Source organism: Oncorhynchus gorbuscha, linkage group LG03 (genome assembly GCF_021184085.1).
Source record: "Oncorhynchus gorbuscha isolate QuinsamMale2020 ecotype Even-year linkage group LG03, OgorEven_v1.0, whole genome shotgun sequence".
Lineage (NCBI taxonomy): Eukaryota > Metazoa > Chordata > Actinopteri > Salmoniformes > Salmonidae > Oncorhynchus > Oncorhynchus gorbuscha.
In genome coordinates, this window is record NC_060175.1 from 61132659 (window position 1) to 61146594 (window position 13936).

The 13936-nt window shown below is 44.6% G+C and overlaps 1 protein-coding gene across 15 annotated transcripts in view; it reads right to left on the reverse strand.

Annotated features, from left to right (window-relative positions):
• The window catches only part of LOC124031661 (membrane-associated guanylate kinase, WW and PDZ domain-containing protein 1-like), a 156209-nt gene that overhangs the window by 51770 nt on the left and 90503 nt on the right, over positions 1-13936 (reverse strand). The window lies entirely within an intron of this gene.

The window sequence follows — 13936 nt, forward strand, 5'->3', positions numbered from 1 at the left end:
TACAGTAGTTCCACCACTGTGATATTGATGTACAGCTATCTCAGTTCTGTCCTTGCTGCCACTGTGTGTTAAATACATATGATATGCACATATGATACAGGGGCAATTCCAATACTCTGAAACGGAACCATGAATCCGTTGGCCCGTTACACCTTTTAAAGGCCTCTGGACTGATCACTATGGATGCAACACAGGCTTAAAAGGCCCAGTCTTATGAATACTGAGCAGACCATGCTGTCTGAATGACTAAGAGGGCCTGGTCATTATTATTATACTGTGAAGGGAAGTAAAAACCGTGTTGGAGTGAAAGAGCAGTGTAGCCTGTGAGTTGAGCTTTAACACAGCTCAGAGAGGGACTCCTTGGGTCTGAGAATGTACGCATATTGACATATGACAACACGTGCTATGCTGATGGGTTTGTACGTGTGTGTGTGTATGATTGTGTATGTGTTACAGTGTGTGGGATTGGGGGCTGGTTCTATATTTCATCAGGCCTTGAAAATATGTCCTGGCCATCTGTCACAAACTCTGTGTGTGTCTGTGTGTGCAGAAACCCTCTTCCTCTTTTCATGTTAAACACAGATGTAGTGGAATTGATGATTTCAAAACCATATATGTACTATGTCAGCATTGGTTTAAGATTTGTAAAAATGTTTGTTTGATTATGCGTGTATAAGTGAGGATTTGAGAGTCAACTTTTGAGTGTGTGTGGGGGGGTGTATATGCGTGTGGGTACATAACATGTATCCATTCAGAGTGGAACAACAACAGGTAGTAAATGGCTTGCTGTTTCTATGCTCGGATCAGGCTGCAGCCTTGGCTATGTTCTCAGCTGTGCCCACACTAAGGGAATGAATGGATATTCTCAACTGCCCAAAAATCACAGTGCTACAAGAACCACATAAATGTCCTCTTTTGTTTGGCCAATCTTCTCTTTTCAATTTTAGTCCCTACTGTCTCTTTCTCTTTGCCACTCTTCCTTCATACAGTACATCCCCACATTCTCTTTCTACACACCTCGCCATCTCTTCCTATTTTCTTGATATAACCCTCATCTCTTTTCTTCTTCCCATTTATCTCCTCTCTTTCCCTCCCTGCCTGTCAGTACAGTGATCTTGTGATCCATCATCACCCAGTAGACAGTTCCTCCTGAGGTGCTGCGAAGCATTGTCATGGCAACAAAGGCAAGATGGAGGATATGTACGACTTACTTCTCCAGGAGAAAGTAGGGGAGGGGGACGAGAAATGTTGTGGGTAGAAGGGTTTGATGGAGGAAAGGAGGAGAGGTAAGGGTGGGAGAGGATGAGAAGGGTTATTGTACTGTATGTTAATCTAAAACGTTCTCCCTCTCCTCTCTCGTGATATTATTCTTTGGGTTCGTCATAGAAAATTAAGAGGCCCATGCATTGGGATGTCCTACATCCAAGCCAACATTCAAATCAACTCAGATACATTCTATTGTGGCAAGTATTGATGTAATGACAAAACACATTTTACAGCTAGACAATACGCAATAATTTAAATGTGCTACTGAGTAGCCGGAAAAACAGAACCCCTTACGGATAATCCATCCTCAAAGTGTCTACGTGAGGTTTTCTCCTCCATAAACAAATAATTTTACATTTAAAATAAACTATATTTTGCAGAAAACTCCTGGTCCCCTGGGGCAACAAGGATAAATACTGAACAGTTGTTACATCATAAACAGTTTTCTGGCAATGTGGCACATCTCTAATAATGCTGTCGTGTTGTACCATCATAAACTGTTTTCTGGAAATGTTTAGGGATGACTATGACAACATGGCACAACTTTAATAATGCTGAACTGTTATACCATCATAAATAGTTTTCTGGCAATGTTTAGGGATAACTGTGACATCACAGCACATGTCTAATAATGCTGAAGTGTTGGATCATCATAAACAGTTTAGTGGGGAATGGTTAGAGATGACTGTGACATGACACATCTCTAATAATGCTGTCGTGTTGTACCATCATAAACTGTTTTCTGGCAATGTTTAGGGATAACTATGACATCACGGCATATCTCTTAAAATGCTGAAGTGTTGTATCATCATAAATAGTTTTCTAGCAATGTTTAGGGATGACTATGACATCATAGCACATCTCTAATAATGCTGAACTGTTGTATCACCATAAACAGTTTCCTGGCAATGTTTAGGGATTATTATGACAGGTAGGGAGGAGGTCTCGAACCATTGACCTTCTAGCCCGAGGTCCGGCACGCTATCGCCTGTGCAGCAAAAGCATGCTCGTGCGGCAGGGTCGATTTCTGCGCTTATAAACCCAGGGTCGTTACAATGGCAGATCACTATTAATACTGAAGTGTTGTATCATCATAAACAGTTTTCTGGCAAAGTTTAGGGATGACTATGACATATCTCAAAAAATGCTGAACTGTTGTATCATCATAAACAAAATTCTGCCAATGTTTCGGGATGACTATTACATGCCACATCTCTAGTAACGCTGAACTGTGGTGTCATCATAAACAGTTGTGTGACAATGTTTAGGGATGACTATGACATGGCAAATCTCTAATAATGCTGGACTGTGGTGTCATCATAAACAGTTTTCTGGGAATGGTTAGGGATGACTATGACATCATGGCACATCTCTAATAATGCTGAAGTGTTGTATCATCACAAACACATAACAGTTTTCTGGCAATGTTTAGGGATAACTATGACATCATGGCACATCTCTAATAATGCTGAAGTGTTGTATCATCACAAACACATAACAGTTTTCTGGGAATGTGTAGGGATGACTATGACATGGCATATCTCTAATAATGCTAACGGCACAGTCATTTTAATACAGACTTTCAGTATCCAAACCAGAGTCTTAACTCAAATGAGACCAAGTGATAGAGGATGCTAGATGGCTGTTGTCTGCCTACCTTCACAACTGCTGGTTGTGAAGGTATTAATTCGTCGTCAGTATGTACATCTCTTGTGTTTCTTGTGACATTGTGCTTTCAGTCATCTCACTCACTCTCAGAACAGATTGCTGACTCACAGATCAAATAAGATCTCATTGTATTGGTCACATGCGTCGAATAAAACGTGTAGACTTTACAGCCCATTCCCAACAATGCATAGTTAAAACGTAAGAAAATAGTTGCCAAATAAAAAAGGGAAGGGTATACACAAGCAGTACCAAGTCAACGTGCAGGGGTAAAAATGACTAGGCAATCAGGATATATAATAAACAGAGTACCAGCAGCACATGTGAAGTATGAAAGTGTGTCTATGCATGAGTGTGGTGTGAATATTCATGTGTGAGTGTGCGTGTGTTTAGTCTGTATGAACGTACAGTTGAAGTCAGAAATTTACATACACCTTAGCCAAATACATTCAAACTCAGTTTTTTTTACAATTCCTGACATGAAATCATGTCAAAAGACTTCCCTTTCTTAGGTCAGTTAGGATCACCACTCTATTTTAATAACATGAAATGTCAGAATAATAGCGGAGAGAATGATTTATTTCAGATTTGATTTCTTTCATCATATTCCCAGTGGGTCAGAAGTTTACATACACTCAATCAGTATTTGGTAGCTTTGCGTTTAAATTATTTAACTTGGGTCAAACGTTTCGGTTAGCCTTCCACAAACTTCCCACAATAAGTTGGGTGAATGTTGGCCTTTTCCTCCTGACAGAGCTGGTGTAACTGAGTCAGATTTGTAGGCCTCCTTGCTTGCACACACTTTTTCAGTTCTGCCCACACATTTTCTATGGGATTGTGGTCAGGGCTTTGTGTCGGCTACTCCAATACCTCGACTTTGTTGTCCTTAAGCCATTTTGCCACAACTTTAGAAGTATGCTTGGGGTCATTGTTCGTTTGGAAGAACCATTTGCAACCAAGCTTTAACTTCCTGACTAATATCTTGAGATGTTGCTTCAATATATCCACATCATTTTTCTACCTCATGAAGCCATCTATTTTGTGAAGTGCACCAGTCCCTCCTGCAGCAAAGCATTCCCACAACATGATGCTGTCACCCATGTGATTCACAGTTGGGACGGTGTTCTTCGGCTTGCAAGCCTCCCCTTTTAACCTCCAAACGTAATGATGGTCATTTTGGCCAAACAGTTATATTTTTTTCCGACCACAGGAAATGTATCCAAAAAGTACAATCTTTGTCCCCATGTGCAGCTGTAAACCGTTGTCTGGCATTTTTATGGAGGTTTTGGAGCAGTGGCTTCTTTCTTGCTGAGCGGCCTCTCAGATTATGTTGATGTAGGACTCGTTTAACTGTGGACTCGTTTAACTGTACATTTGTACCGGTTTCCTCCAGCATCTTCACAAGGTCCTTTGCTGTTGTTCTGGGATTGATTTGCACTTTTCGCACGAAGGTACATTCATCTCTAGGAGACAGAAGGCGTCTTCTTCCTGAGCGGTATGACGGCTGCGTGGTCCCATGGTGTTTATACCTGCATACTATTGATTGTACAGATGAATGTGGTACCGTCAGGCTTTTGGAGATGGACCAGACTTGTGGAGGTCTCCAATGTTTTTGGCTGATTTCTTTTGATTTTCCCATGATGTCAAGCAAAGAGGTACTGAGTTTGAAGGTAGGCCTTGAAATACATCAACAGGTACACCTCCAATTGATGCAAATGATGTCAATTAGCCCATCAGAAGCTAATAAAGCCATGACATCATTTTCTGGAATTTTCCAAGCTGTTTGAAGGCAGAGTCAACTTAGTGTATTTCTGTGTACCCACTGGAATTGTGATGCAGTGCACTCTACGTGAAATAATCTGTCTGTAAACAGTTGTTGGAAAAATGACTTGTGTCATGCACAAAGTAGATGTCCTAACCGACATGCCAAAACTATAGTGTCTTAACAAGAAATTGGTGGAGAGGTTGAAAAACAAGTTTTAATGACTCCAACCTAAGTGTACATAAACTTCCGACTTCAACTGTATATAGTGTGTGTGTGTGTGTTGGAGTGTCACTGTAGTATATGTGAGTGTTTGGGTAGAGTTTAGTGAGTGTACATAGAGCCATTGCAAGGGAGTCAGTGCAAAAACAATCATGATAATTAAATAAACAAATACATAATAAAGGGGGCCAATGTAGATAATCAAAAGGCTACCCAGACTAACTCTTCAGCAGACTTTAGGCTTGGAGGTAGAAGCTGTTCAGGTGCCTTTTGGTCCCAGACGTGGCACTCCGGTACCGCTTGCTGGGCAGTAGCAGAGAGGACAGTCGGAACACCGCCGTGTAGCTCCCTGAGCAATTGCTTCTGGGCCGGGTCGAGGTCCTCATTGCTCGGGACCACCGCTGTCATCTGGTCCCTCATTGTCTTCATGTGCTCTACCACGCTGCGTAATGGCGTCGGTTGGGTTTCCCACGCCTCCTTTGCGAGGTCCAGTTGGCCGCGTGGCCTCCTCCGTAGTGGAGCTTGAACGGGGAAAACCCAGTGGAGGATTGGGGTATTTCTCAGATTGAGAAAATCAGGTGGGGCAGTAGCTGGTCCCAGTTCTTCCAGTCCTGCTCGACGACCTTCTGCGTCATTTGATTGAGCGTTTTACTAAAGCGCTCGATGAGCCCATCCGTCTGCGGGTGAAAACAAAGGTCTGGATCTGCTTGATCTGCAGGAGGGCACACAAATCTTTCACGAGGCAAGACATAAACTCCGTACATTGGTCGGTCAAGATCTTGTTCGGGATGCCCACCCGGCTAAAGAGGTGGAACAGCTCCCGGGCAATTCCCTTGGATACTGCTTCCCATAGGGGAATGGCCTCGGGATACCGGGTGGCATAATCTACTATCACCAGGATGTACCAGTGTCCTCATGCGGTACGGTTCCCGCGTACCGTCGGGGCAGCTACAATACCTCTCGAAGTTCCCCCTGTTGGCGTGACACCTGATAAAAAAGGTTATTCTTGATTTGGAAATGGGGTATCGCCAGTCACTCACCCCCGGAAGTAGCTGTCCATCCACCGCTATCACTTGGGCTTTGGCGGTTTTCAAGTTCGGATCCTCCCACTGGGCCGTCCCGAATTGTCCCCTCAGTTGACCCCCAGCGGTGGTCTCGACTGGACCCTCGAAATCTAGGTGGTGGAAGATGGGCTCTTCCTCCAGGGCTTCGGGTTCCGGTGCCCCCTCCGACTCCGAATCCAAAGCCATAGACCCATGCTGGTTAACCGGTTGCTTCCGGGCCGCACAGGCTATTGGTCATCCCCGCTCTCCTTTTCGGCCGGCTCGTACCTTCTTCCTCAACTCGTGCCTCCATAGGGCCACGAACAGTGGACAATACCGTCCCACTAGGAGAGGTACCGGGCAATACACCCACCGTCGCCTGGCAGCGCTCTTGTGGAGTCACAATAGTGGTCCATACGGTTGGATACTAGTTTGTGTCACTGTGAACACAGAAATGGACATCCTCCTACCCCTTTCGGTATCCTGGTTAAGCAGGCTCGTGGTTACGAGAGTAACCATACTTCCGGAGTCCAATAACGCTTTCGTGTTGTGTCCGTCAACCTTCACCGGGACCATGGGTGTAGTTGATTTAGAGTGCACCCAACAGGAGCTGACATGGCGTGATCTGCCTCGCCCCCAGGGGTGGCATCAACTCCTTTCGAGCCAGCCAATTCCAGGCAAAGTGCCCCCCGGCGCCGCATTCAAAAAACACCTCCTTTGGTCTCCATCTACCTGGGGTTCTTGGGGACAGTCGGCCTTACCCCAGCCATTTCTCCACGGGTTTGCGGTCCTTTGGTCCTGCCGACTGTTGGATCGGGGTACACCGCGGGGCTGTCCTTCCGTCCCCTCAGACGGGTCGCCGAATCGTCCCGGCTCGCACTCAGCAGGGCCTGCATGTTATGATGCGTTGTCACTTCCAGGAGGCCCTCCGAAGGTTTGGGGCGCGCATAAACTCGCTGCCCTCTTCATGTCGTAGTGTAGCGCCTGTAAGAAACGATCCAGGACCACTTTGTCGAGGACGGAGAGGGTGGACACGTCGGTTAGGAGCCATGCCCTGGTGACGCACAGTAGGTCGCTAATCTATGTTCAGGGGAAGGCGTCGGCTACGGACCTCCAGTCAAGGAACCGTTGAGCTCGATGGGCCAGGCTGTACCCGTAGCGGCCGAGTATCTCCCGTTTGAGTCCGTCGTAAATAGCCGCCTGTTCGTCGTTCAGGTCCCAATGTGCCTTTTGGGCATTCCCCGAGAGGAACGGGGCCAGCAGACTGGCTGACTTCGGCCTTGGCCATCCTTTCCGTAGAGCTATCCGTTCAAACGTACAGAGGTAGGTCTCAACCTCATCGTCTTCCGTTAGTTTGAGTAAAAACTGGTTAGGATATGAATCAGGAGACGCTCCTCCTTGCAGTTTCCTGATTTCCTCAACAAGGCGGACGTTTTGTAATTGCTGTACCTCCAGCGTTCGTTCCTGAACCGCCTGTTGTGCTTGTTGGGTCCGGACGAACTGAGCTACCAACTCGTCCATGCTAATGCTGAGTAAACGTCAACCCTGATCTGGCCACATTATCAGATTGCTCGCATTCTCCACCACTTGTGGCAGACCAGGGGGTTGGGTCAAGACGTTTACACAGATCAGACACGTACAGAGTATGATTAGCTCGGTTTCAAGGGTGTTAATTAAATAATAAATCAAAAGAAAAGGATAGGTCTCCCCCATGAGAACCTCTCTGGGATACAGTCTTCTGGGCTATGGGTCTTGCTGTATCCTGTCGGGCACACAAACTCAAACTCCCTCGTCTTAGCTCGGGCACCGTTTCCAACAACACGGAAGTCGCCTTTCATCCCCCAGTACTCTCCTGTGTGCTGCCCTTCTGGCAGATTTATGGGGCTTGTAGAGCTGTTGAGAAATCAGCCCTTGGTTACTCACCAACTCCCCAATCAGCCCCAATTAGTCCTGGGACCTGACGAGACCTCGCACATCCAGCAGATGGAGCAATCGCCTCAATTTATACTCCGTCTGTCACCAGGCCTTGACGAGTCTCAACCCTGGTGGCTGACCTGCTGTACGTCACAATATATACATTGGCAAGAAAAAGTATGTTAACCCTTTGGAAAAACCTGGATTCCAGCATAAATTGGTCATAAAATTTGATCTGATCTTCATCTAGGTCAAAACAATAGACAAACAGTTTGCTTAAACTAACAATACACAACAACAAAAAATACACAAAAAAAAACATAAAAACATGTCTTACTGAACACCGTGTAAACATTCACAGTGCAGGGTGGAAAAAGTGTGTGTATGCTAACCCTTTGATTTAATAACTGGTTGACCCTTCTTTGGCAAATATAACCTCAACCAAACATTTTCTGTAGTTGCGGATCAGAACCGCACAACAGTCAGGAGGAATGGACCATTCCACTTTATACAACTTTTTCAGTTCAGCAATAGTCTTGGGATGTCTGGTGTGAAATGCTCTCGAGGTCATGCCACAGCATCTCAATCGGGTGGAGGGTCAGGACTCCAGAAGGCGTATTTTCTTCCGTTGAAGCCATTCTGTTGTTGATTTACTTCTGTGTTTTGGGTCGTTGTCCTGTTGCATCACCCAACTTCTGTTGAGCTTCAATTGGCGGACAGATAGCCTAACATTCTCCTGCAAAATGTCTTGATAAACTTGCAAATTCATTATTCCGTCGATCATAGCAAACTGTCCAGGCTCAGAAGCAGCAAAGCAGCCCCAAACCATGATGCTCCCTCCACCAGACTTTACAGTTGGGATGAGGTTTTGATGTTGGTGTGCTGTGCCTTTTTTTCTCCAGATATAGTGCTGTGTGTTCCTTCCAAACCACCCAACTGTAGTTTCATCTGTCCACACAATATTTTGCCAGTAGCGATGTGGAACATCCAGGTTCACTTTTGCAAACTGCAGCAATGTTTTTTTTGGACAGCAGTGGCTTCTTCCGTGGTGTCCTCCCATGACCATCATTCTTGTTTAGTGTTTTACGTATCGTAGACTTATCAACAGAGATGTTAGCATGTTCCAGAGATTTCTGTAAGTCTTCAGCTGACACTCTTGGATTTTCTTTAGTTCATTGAGCATTCTGCGCTGTGCTCTTGCAGTCATCTTTGCAGAATGGTACTCCTAGGGAGAGTAGCAACAGTGCTGAACTTTCTCCATTTATCGACAATTTGTCTTACCATGGACTGATGAACATCAAGGCTTTTAGAGATAATTTTCCAGTTATATGCATTTTCCAGTTATATGCATTTCCCTTTCCAGTTATATGCAAGTTAACAATTCTTAATCTTAGGTCTTCTGAGATCTCTTTTGTTCGAGGCATGATTCACATAAGGTAATGCTTCTTGTGAATAGCAAACTCAAATTGTGAGTGTTTTTTATAGGGCAAGACAGCTCTAACCAACATCTCCAATCTCGTCTCATTGATTGGACTCCAGGTTAGCGGACTCCTGACAATACAGTGTATTAGACTGCTGTGCCACTCAGGAGGCCAAGCTCAGTCAACTGAGTGCTGTTTTCTAAGGCTTTCCCCCAAAAAACTTCCCAATTAAATGTTGACTAAAAAGTAGGCCTAATGTAACGGGATTCTTCCGTCGAAGGAGAGGATGACCAAAATGGAGCATGGTTGAAATTCATTACACTGTAAATTGTACAGTACAAAAACACTGCTACCCAAACACAATGGTCTCTTGCTAGGTGTGCAATTGAGTTAAAGGTCAACTACAACCACCAACTTTTACTGTTCCCCGAAAACTGATGTGGTTTAAGCATTGTTGTGGACTTAAAACATCCCATTTTTTTCCCCTAGAAAATAAAGTGCGATTTTGATAGTGAAAACCTAAACAAATTAGGAAAACTCAGAAACCGGGACATTTTTTACCAAAAGATAAAACTGATTTTATACAACATTTACAACTTTAGTGACTTGTTGTTATAGGCTAAAGGGTACTTGCTCAGCCCGCAAATTAAAGATAACAATTCACTTTCCCAGTCCAGTATTCTTTTTAATTCAGGCCAGTATCTTTCAGTTGGCAATGTCCCGGTGTGCCACTGGCAAATTTACCTGAATGTCAAGCCCAGCAAAGCCTTGCTGATTTTAAATATGTCTAGTCATTATTAGCTTGGTTCTGACACATTGTGTGACCAAATAATTTGCTGGTGCAATCAAGTGAAAAAGTTGGAAGCATCAGTGCCACCAGTGGAGAAAGTTAGTCTTGAACCCTGAGTAAAACAAGCCAAATTTTGGACCCTGCCATTGAGCCCTGTTGAGTCTCCTCCTCCTCCCTTTCATCTCCTTATCCGCCTCCTCCTCACTCTCCTCTCTAAAACACATACACCTTGGACATTCCTCATCTTTGACTCCTCCCTCTTATTCTCTTTCCTGACTACCCTGTCCTCCTCCTTCCCCCTCCTCTGATCCTCTAAATGTGTTGTTTGTTGTGGTTTATGAGGCATTATGGTTCCTAATCACCAGAAAGGTCACCGCATCCTCCTCCTCTGACAGCCAGCCAGACAGCTGCAGCTCCCTCCTCACCGACAACATCAATCTGCTGCTCTGCTGACCTGTTCACAGCCTCAAAGACAATCCAATCCTCCATAACAAAGTTCAAAAATCAAATCAAATCAAATGTATTTGTCACATACACATGGTTAGCAGATGTTAATGCGAGTGTAGCGTAATGCTTGTGCTTCTAGTTCCGACAATGCAGTAATAACCAACAAGTAATCTAACTAACAATTCCAAAACTACTGTCTTATGCACAGTGTAAGGGGATATATGAATGAGTGATGGTACAGAGCAGCATAGGCAAGATACAGTAGATGGTATCGAGTACAGTATATACATATGAGATGAGTATGTAAACAAAGTGGCATAGTTAAAGTGGCTAGTGATACATGTATTACATAAGGATGCAGTAGATGATATAGAGTACAATATATACATATTCATATGAGATGAATAATGTAGGGTATGTAAACATTATATTAGGTAGCATTGTTTAAAGTGGCTAGTGATATATTTTTCACAATTTCCCATCAATTCCCATTATTAAAGTGGCTGGAGTTGAGTCAGTGTGTTGGCAGCGGCCACTCAGTGTTAATGGTTGCTGTTTAACAGTCTGATGGCCTTGAGATCGAGAGAATGAAAAACAGCTTCTGTCCCAGCTTTGATGCACCTATACTGACCTCTCCTTCTGGATGATAGCGGGGTGAAAAGGCAGTCTCGTCGTTGTTGGTAATCAAGCCTACCACTGTTGTGTCGTCCGCAAACTTGATGATTGAGTTGGAGGCGTGCGTGGCCACGCAGTCGTGGGTGAACAGGGAGTACAGGAGAGGGCTCAGAACGCACCCTTGTGGGGCCCCAGTGTTGAGGATCAGCGGGGTGGAGATGTTGTTGCCTACCCTCACCACCTGGGGGCGGACCGTCAGGAAGTCCAGTACCCAGTTGCACAGGGCGGGGTCGAGACCCAGGTTCTCGAGCTTGATGACGAGCTTGGAGGGTACTATGGTGTTAAATGCCGAGCTGTAGTCGATGAACAGCATTCTCACATAGGTATTCCTCTTGTGTGGTTGAGATTGCATCGTCTGTGGACCTATTTGGGCGGTAAGCAAATTGGAGTGGGTCTAGGGTGTCAGGTAGGGTGGAGGTGATATGGTCCTTGACTAGTCTCTCAAAGCACTTCATGATGACGGAAGTGAGTGCTACGGGGCGGTAGTAGAACACAAGCCCACAGTTTCTCAGTACCGCATCAGCAGGAAACTGACCCAGGACCTGACCTAGGTCTAGTGTAATGGTCACCTGCCTTCTATGCTAAGGGAGAGGCCAATAATGATGCGGACATTTAACACAATACAGCACTGTCATTTCAGCCCAGGCACACAAGGTCAACTCATTAGAAATCATAATGGATGCTGCCTGCATATCCCCACCCTCAGCTAGTAGGGACCTAGGTCAGAGTTAGCAATTACACCAACTATGGGGGCTTAACTCACATAAGTGTCTTTTTACAAACTGTATGGATGGTGGTTGTCATTAACAGTTTGTCTCTTGCTCTAGCCTCGCAAAAAACGTAGCAAATTATTTTAACACGGTAGGGTAAGAAAGCTGTCGAGTAAGGTTTTAGTGTACAGTGGTGGCCAAAGGTTTTGAAAATTACACAAATATTAATTTTCACAAAGTCTCAGTTTGTAGTATGATGGCAATATGCATATACTCCAGAATGTTGTGAAGAGTGATCAGATGAATTGCAATTAATTGCAAAGTCCCTCTTTGCCATGCAAATTAACTGAATCCCCAAAAAACATTTTCACTGCATTTCAGCCCTGCCACAAAAGGACCAGCTGACATCATGTCAGTAACTCTCGTGTTAACACAGGTGTGAGTGTTAACGAGGACAAGGCTGGAGATCCCTCTGTAATGCTTATTGAGTTCAAATAACAGACTGGACGCTTCAAAAGGAGGGTGGTGCTTGGAATCATTGTGCCGTCATCATTGCTTTGCACAAAAAGGGCTTCACAAGCAAGGATATTGCTGCCAGTAAGATTGATTTAGGAACAACCATTTATCAGATCATCAAGAACTTCAAGGAGAGCGGTTCAATTGTTGTGAAGAAGGCTTCAGGGCGCCCAAGAAAGTCCAGCAAGCGCCAGGACCATCTACTAAAGTTGATTCAGCTGCGGGATCGGGGCACCACCTGTACAGAGTTTGCTCAGGAATGGCAGCAGGCAGGTGTGAGTGCATCTGCACACAGAGTGAGGCGAAGACTTCTGGAGGATGGCCTGGTGTCAAGAAGGGCAGCAAAGAAGCCACATCTCTCCAGGAAAAACATCAGGGACAGACTGATATTCTGCAAAATGTATAGGGATTGGACTGCTGAGGACTGGGGTAAAGTCATTTTCTCTGATGAATACCTTTCCGATTGTTTGGGGCATCCGGAAAAAAAGCTTGTCCGGAAAAGACAAGGTGAGCGCTACCATCAGTCCTGTGTCATGCCAACAGTAAAGCATCCTGAGACCATTCATGTGTGGGGTTGCTTCTCAGCCATGGCCAGAAAACTCCCCAGGCCTTAATCCCATTGAGAACTTGTGGTCAATCCTCAAGATGCAGGTGGACAAACAAAAACCCATAAATTATGACAAACTCCCAGCCTTGATTATGCAAGATTGGGCTCCATCAGTCAGGATTTGGCCCAGAAGTTAATTGACAGCATGCCAGGGTGGATTGCAGAGGTCTTGAAAAAGACACTGCAAATATTGACTCTTTGCATCACCTTCATGTAATTGTCAATGAAAGCCTTTGACACGTATGAAATGCTTGTAATTATACTTCCGTATTCCATAGTAACATCTGACAAAATATATAAAGACACTTAAGCAGCAAACTTTGTGAAAATTAATATTTGTGTCATTCTCAAAACTTTTGGCCAGGACTGTATAGATGCACCTATAGGTTCAACTTCATTCCTCTACCAATGTTTTTGAGCAGGCCTATTATGTTTAATCTCCAGTGGTTATTCACGTTGGAAAGATGGTCTGGGTCGTAGTGACAGAGGAAGGTCAATCATAGACATTAATGATGTGTGAAAACAGCTCTTCTGCTGCTAATGGCCACGACTAGCTCTGCTTCCCATTCACTTATTCCTCTAATCAGAATCAATGGCTGTTCTCTCTTCTATGTATTGCTTTACCTATCCCTTCCTCTCCTTTCACCCCACCTTACCCTGTGTTCCAATCTTTATCTCTTTTCCACTTTCTTTCGCTCTCTCCCATGGTAATTGGAAAACAAGACACTTTCATCAGAGTAAGACAGCGTCTTTGGCTGAGTCCTCTCACCGTTAACACACCCAATAATACTCTAAGCAACGCAAACACAGAGCCAGAGATGAAGACAGACAGAGAGAGGGTGAGAAAGATTGTGTAAGAGAGATACAAAGTGAGAAAGAATACAGGAAAGACAGTGAG